This window comes from Cryptomeria japonica, unplaced genomic scaffold (assembly GCF_030272615.1).
Source record: "Cryptomeria japonica unplaced genomic scaffold, Sugi_1.0 HiC_scaffold_22, whole genome shotgun sequence".
Lineage (NCBI taxonomy): Eukaryota > Viridiplantae > Streptophyta > Pinopsida > Cupressales > Cupressaceae > Cryptomeria > Cryptomeria japonica.
Window position 1 is genome coordinate 154,487 of NW_026728844.1, and position 7,247 is coordinate 161,733.

At 44.4% G+C, this 7,247-nt stretch overlaps 1 long non-coding RNA gene across 1 annotated transcript; it reads right to left on the reverse strand.

Moving 5' to 3' along the window:
- Window positions 1-4,174: 4,174 nt before the first annotated feature.
- On the reverse strand, window positions 4,175-5,596 carry LOC131051909 (uncharacterized). The gene is made up of 3 exons (XR_009107235.1): window positions 5,153-5,596; window positions 4,854-4,932; window positions 4,175-4,346 (listed from the first exon to the last, which is right to left on the reverse strand). It is a non-coding gene; the product is annotated as an uncharacterized LOC131051909 (long non-coding RNA).
- Between the last annotated feature and the right edge of the window lie 1,651 nt (window positions 5,597-7,247).

The following is a 7,247-nucleotide window of genomic DNA, read 5'->3' on the forward strand; positions in this document are numbered from 1 at the left end:
GATCCAACACCAGTAGCAGCATATTCCCTTAGAATAGTAGGGCCAGCACCAGCAATAGCATAGTCTGTTGTATACCTTGATCCAGTCAAAGAAGCACCTATTGCACTTGTTTAAGCACCAGTAACAGTAGCATTATAAGCATCAGTAGCCAAGACTAGGGATGCAGGAGCAGCAGCATACCTATTGCGCATATCTACCAGCAGCGAAACTAGTTGTTTCATAAGCAAGGGTAGCAGTAGATCCTGTTGATTAAGTTGGTCCAGCAGCTGTTCCAGGTCCAGTACCAACATCAGGAGCACTACCATCAGTTGACTCAGCAGATAAAGCACCAGTAGATTCACCAGATCGTCGAGATCGAATCCCACAGTTCCAGGTCCTTTTACAACAGCATCTAAGGCATGGGTAGCATCTTCTATAGTGGATCCAGTTGTTAAACCAGTCGAAGAAGCAGTAGCAGCCCCCCCTCTGCAGCTATAATAGTTTAGTTGTGGAGGGCATTCCAGGCTCTAGATTGAGACCCACCATCAGTTTACCCAGTAGCAGAGCTAGTACCACCTTCAGCAATAAGTAGCATATCTACCAGCAGCAGGAGAAGCTTTGGTAGTAGCATAGTTATTCGGTAACAGGTTCTCCATAAGCAGCATACCTGTAGGTTATAGAGCCAGTTACAGATCCAGCAGCTTAGCTAGTTGTTGAACCAGTCGATGATCGAGACCTATTACGTAGATAATAGAGACATAGGCAGTTGACCGATAAAGAGCAAAGACTAGGGATGCAGAACTCCCAAGTTGTTTACTCCGTAGATATAGAACGAGAGGATTCCCTTCGAAAGTTCTCGCTTCTAAAGCTTCTAATTATCGAAATGGAGGATCAGAGAACGAGGTCGAAAGCTCCACAGTAGATTCTATACGTAATATGATTGGTTCTGTGGTGGATCAACTTATTAAGATTCAACCCAGCGGGCTACTAGCTCTCGAATTGGTTTTTCAATGGCTTCAACCACTTGGTAAACTACTCAATATATATATAGCGCTTCAACCGTCTCTTATGCCTCTCCTGTCTCTCTAGCTGCTGGTGAATCTGGAACCAGACAAAAGGGACCTGGGTTTTGCGCCTTCTGTTGACTATGATATGTATACATATTTTATTAGCCATACACCTCCTTGGCTCTGGTGGATCTACTGGTCCCGGATAAAATGCAACTGTTGGGAGTGCTGCTTTCATAAATAATGGGACCACAACTGGATCCAAAAGCTCGTAGGGTAAGGTTATGAAATAGGTTCAAGGTCAACGTCTCGATCCCGATCTGCTACTGATGGCTCTCGAAATGGAAAGTGTGCTCGCTCTTCAATTTGCACCGAACCGCTGCTTCGGATACTGGTGGTAGATCCACAATTGAATCTACTCAAACTGGTCCTAGCTCCCGACCTGCAATTAATTAATTAATTCAAGGGGGCAATAACTTAGATATCTGGATGGTGGGGGGCTGGTCCTAGCTATCGAACCGAAAGAGATGCTTAGCGAGATGGTGGCGATAAAATAGGCATATTCACTGCTTTTGGCTCTCAATCTCGATATGCCTAAGGTAAACCGGTTCATCGACTGGCATTGGCTATCGAATTGAATGATCTGATAGATATTCACTATTTTAAGCATTACATCCCAAGGGCACTCCAAATAAGGCCTACCCTAGCTAGAGCGAAAGGAACCACACCTTACCCTTACTGCGTTTGTGCTCATGTGCTTCGCCCAGCCATTACGTTTCATTCAAGGTCCCGATCAATCTAAGAATTCCAGCAAAAGAATCTGGAGCATCATCCTTAATATGAACCAAAGGAATGGTAGAGGCCTTATTTTCCTCATACTCCTATAATGATTTCAGTGTCTCTTCTACGAGAACCCTTTCTTTTCTACAAAATAGACCAACTATGTAGGCCTCACCTGCAACTGCCTGTAGCCAACTAGAACGTCAAACGGTGGAGCCAACGGGAGTTGTGGTAGGTGTAGTTCTAGTGCTTGGCTTCGTGGACACAGGTGGCTTAGGTGGAATGGAAGGCACCGCAACACTAAGTGGCTACACAATCTTAGGTTTCTTCTATGAACTCTCACGTTGCAAGAAGCTATAAAAAGCTCCCAAGCACTACTTAAAATATCGGCCGGAGAAAGCAGCATCATCTGGGATCCGGCTGCCCAATACTGGAGGTAGGGAACTTCAAGTAGCTTCACACACCTCTAAAGTCTTACTAGTAGAACCTTGCACTTGTGGCCTCAGGGACCGAATCAGTATCAGACTCCGCCCCCTTCTATTTGCACTGTACCCCTACCTTAGGTACTCTATTTGTTTTTTTTGTTGTTTGTTCTTTTTTTCTTTTTTGATTTGCCCGCACCAACACCTCTCGTAAAATCAAGACTGTACCGATGGTTGACCTAGACCTGTGGACATCCAGCCTGGATAAAACTTCCTTGTCCAACGCCTGCTCACTAAGGTAGAAAGGCAAGGGCAAAACCTTTCATTTTTCTATGTCTTCTACTCTAAGGCACACATATGTGTTGTCTTTGTCCATGCACATTAAAAGGGTACTTGGGAAGCCAGATGGCCATATTTGTGGTTACTATCATTTTGTCATACCACCGTTGTATTGTTGAATGCAATGTTCACGACATCCTTGTGGACCCACCAGAGTTCCTACTGTATTGCAACAATGGGTCACCCCTAGACAGATTGAAGCTTCCAACCCGTTTCCATTTGAAAATAGCAAAGGCTAAAAGTAAGTAGCGATAGATAAAAGTAGCACACATGACATGGGCATTTGCGCATGCATCCATCAACTCCTTCATTAGGAAGGTGCACTAGTGACATGAAAGCGTAAACCTTTAATACAATACTATGTAATGGACAGAGTGTCCATAGAACACTTGCCTTTGGTATACTTCCACATCAGGCAACAAGTCATGATCTGGAAGGTTACCTAAATCCTCTCATCCCCTCTTCGATGATCACCCCGCAACCTCCTCATTTGGTACCATGTATCTCATACAAACTAAACTCCCCTAGCTTCTTACCATGCTTCCCAGCTCTCTCAAATTCTTATGTAACATCATGCCCCTCCATGGACAAGCCGATGAGCACATGAATCTCCTGGGCATGAATAGGGCCAGCCTGGTCTAATCACATGGCATTCTGATGTACCTAAGTCGATTCAAAACTTAGTGCACCGAGCAACTTCACCTATACTGCCAAATTTTGGAAGCTCTAATAGGTTCATGAAGGTGGAGTCCCATAATGACTCAAACTTCTACTTCCAGACAGAACAATATCACCATTCTCCAGAGGGATGTGGCCCATATACACAGATGACCGAAAATCTGGAAACAGATCATCATCGGAAAAAAATGGTCGACCAGTCACATTTGCTCCACTTTACCCGTGAGACCACCTAGGATCTCCACCTGCGGATCCACAATTTAACCCACTAGGGCTTCCTTTCTCTTTGGGTCATGGGAATAGAACCAGTAGCCTACTGACGTATTACAGTGGGGTAGATGAAGTCGTAACTAACGGGGTAGCCACCGTCTTAAAAGAATCCGAAACCAGTTAGTTATGTTATAGTTATGCCACTGGTGATGCTTTACAAACTGTAAATGATCGAGTTTCATCTCGTACCTACTTCCTTCTTCCATCCATATATCCCTGTCCCAGGCGCGCTTTCTCTCTTCTGTACCAACGAACGCTCGATTACTTCCAAATAATTGGGAGAGGGATGAAATTCGTTTTCGACACGGATGCTTTGTTTCCAATCCGAAATGGATTGATTGTTCGGGCAAGCGGCCGAACCTCGTATTGGCCCCCAGCAAGCAACCCATACGATAAAAGGTAACGAATGGGGTTGAACCTTCTGACCTAAGGTGAATAGCTTACTCTTTAAGGTGTTGAGTCTGTCCGAACTGGAAATGGGAATGCTTCCCCATTTATGTATGTGAGGTGCCCTTTTGGTTTAATATAAAGGTCGGAATGGGATCGGGTGTTTTCACTCCCTTTCCGCGGTTTAATCCTCTTCTCTTGTTGCCGTGCTTCTTTATCTCCGCTCTGCATTCCTATGGTCAATCGAGCGAGAAATCGATGGCGCCCTCCCCGGGGACCATTTACCCACCACCCACCCCCCAGTGCAAATATGGAAGCTAGGATACGAGCTTGCTCTACCCGGCACTTACTGGATCTTGGGTGGGTCCGGACAAAATCTCTTCTTTGGCTGGCCACCTTTCAGTATTGAAATTCCCAGTTCTTGGCCACCAAGACCCTTTCAAAAAACGCGCTTACTCCCTTTGGCTCCCGCCACCCTTTAACTCTGAAATTGACCAGTTTTCTAAAGCTGTTCAAAAGACTCCTTCGCAATAAGTAATTGAAAGCAGATAAGGCCTCTATTTTATTACTGAATTGACCATTCTGAAGAAAATCTTAAGTCCAAAATAGTCAAGCAAGATGGTTGGTTATCTGTTAAAGGACGCTCCCTTTCTTTTTTATTTAGGTCCTCTGAACCAGCTTTATGTTATGAGGTTTACTCTATGCCCTTGGCTGCCAATAACTGTGCTACCATAGATGTGAGGGTGGTTAAACTCTGCTCTAGCCGTTCCAACCTGACCCTGGGGTCTTATTCTTAATCCTCTTCATGACGACCTTGTTATGAGGGTGAGGAATCGAACTCTCGACCAACGGGAGAGGAATTTACCCATCAACCACCATGGAGAAATGTCCCAGTTAGCTAAACGTTTACTGACAGACAGAGATAGATCCCTACCTCAAATCCCCAAACAATCCACACACATACAAGATCTAATAAAGTTATGGAACTCACCTTGCCTTATGACGATTGTCCTTGCTTGGTTGCTGTCCTTACATGAACGAAATCCAGATCCACAGGTTCCAGTTAAGGCCTGCACATCAACAAACAAACACAACCTTACTCATTCCATTATGACCCATAAATCCAGATCTCAATCTCAAACAGATAGAGACATGCTGAAGCAAACTGTTATCACTCAAAGGAAGTTGTTGATCTATGGTAATCAATCAAACAAAGATAGTTTTTTGGGGGGGAAAAAAGGTAGATCTATATTATGATAAATGAAGAAGAGAACAAATAGAACGATGTACCTGAGTCAAGTGAAGCAACACCTCTTTCACCAAGATCTGGCCACCCAATCCTTAATCCCAAATTGTTGATCCTTCACACAGATTTGATCTCCCGTAGTGAAACCAACATCAACGGTAGGCTATGAGAGTCTACATGAAAGAGCCTGCTCTGATCTGCTCCAAGAATCAATGGGGGTCTAAAACTCTGTAGATTCTAATCTGCTCCTGATTTTGGCAGAGTTTGAGCACTATTCACTTAACTTCTTCCTCCCAGAATTCAGGAAGCCTGAGTTAGTTATATGGTCGTCCGCAATGAAGTCATTCATGCAGAGAAATACACGTCTCATTTTATAGAACGATAACCCCTAAATCTTGGATGTGTTGTCGTATATGATGATGTTACTGCTCTAAGAGAGAAATAGATTATTAGTTCAGCCCCTAAATAATAGCAATGAGGATATCTCGTCTATAATAGCAATTCTATTTTGTCTCTATAGAGAAATACGCAGATCTCCTCTTCATTGGCTAAATGGTGACAACACGTGTTTGTACCTGGTTGGGGGATAGAGAGTAGCTAGTTATTCCGGGTTGTTTTTTGTCCGAGTAGCCTGCATCTTCCTGGTCTATAAGTGTCGATTTTATCTCCACTGATGCCTAGCGGGCAATGGTAGCTAGCCGGTAGCAACAGAGCAGTTTGATTGATTGATGCTGTTGATATTGGATCCGTACCTATTGATTGAACCTGGGATTGATTGCGCATATCAATTTGAATTGGGCCTATCAATATTGAACAACAGACACAGTTATTTATCTTGCCCTGTATCTCTTGCTGAGAAAGGTGTAGAGAGCCGAGAAAGGTGTTTATTGGATTGCCCAGTGTGTTCCCGTTGTTCCTCTTGCACGCTTGATTCCCAGGGTTGGTATCCTTGTATCTTTTCTATTGTGTATCCTGTCTATCAATCATAAGAACCCATCGTTGCGTATTTCAGCTTCGGTCATTCGCCTTGTCTATTCGTATTAAAGCCTCGATAAGCCCCGGCCATTCGTGTCATTCGTCTCTAAGCCTGAACCATGATCATTTGGCCCCGGTAATGAGTATCCGAGCCTCTTGAGATGCATCGATGTTAGATTATTGCTGAACTAAACGATCAAAGCGGAGTAGGGGGCGGTGGATGATACCCAATGTGTCTTCGTTGATTCGATGCTGTTACTGTAGTACTCTGACCAGCGGGGTCCATAGTCTAATGACTGACGGGTTCGTAGTACCATGACTGACGAGGAAAGAACCAGACTAGTTCAGTTATTCCCCCCCCTACCAACTAAGGGCAGCACCTTGTCAGAATTACTCATATGCGCATATAGTAACGATTCACTAGCAATGAAATGACCCGAGCAACCCGGACCGGGACATTGAAGCATGCAGACCTATTGCCACCAATACCGATGAATCCATGAACGACGAGAAGCCCGCCAACAAGCACAAGTAATAGCACGGCTCCACTCACTCTTTCTTATGATCGAACTGCCATAATCTAATGACTGGTGAGTTTTGTAGTGCAAAGCAGTACTGCTTGAGATGTCCTGTACGAACCAATATCTATCTCTCCAAGCGAGTAAAGTGATGCGCCCCCTTTTAAGCACGTTCGACCTGTGCCTCCAAGTACAGTTTTCTCTATGCCCCCGTACCTTTCGCGCGTTTCAGATGATTGGATCGATCCGTATATTGCATCGATTTTCAAATGCACTAGTGGGTAGGAGGTTTTGTCCTAGGCCTTGCAATAGATGATGGATAGCACTTAAATTGGACAGGTGAAAGGGTGACTCGGCTCAGAGATACTCGATAGATTACAAGTGAAGGTTGAAGTTGGCTTCTAGTGGATTTGATGGCTTAGGATGCCAATAGTTTGAGTGTAAATGCCATTGCTAGCTAATAATCCTATAGTAAATACGGGTAGATGGATGGTAATGGCCTTTCATTTATGCCAATGTAAGTAGCACGCAGTGTCCCGGTCGGTAAGGGACTAGAGCCGTACATAATGCACGTATGACGATAAGATTCTGCTACCAAACCCATTGAGCCATTGAGGAAGGGAGGAAGCAACCACTATGTAAGGCT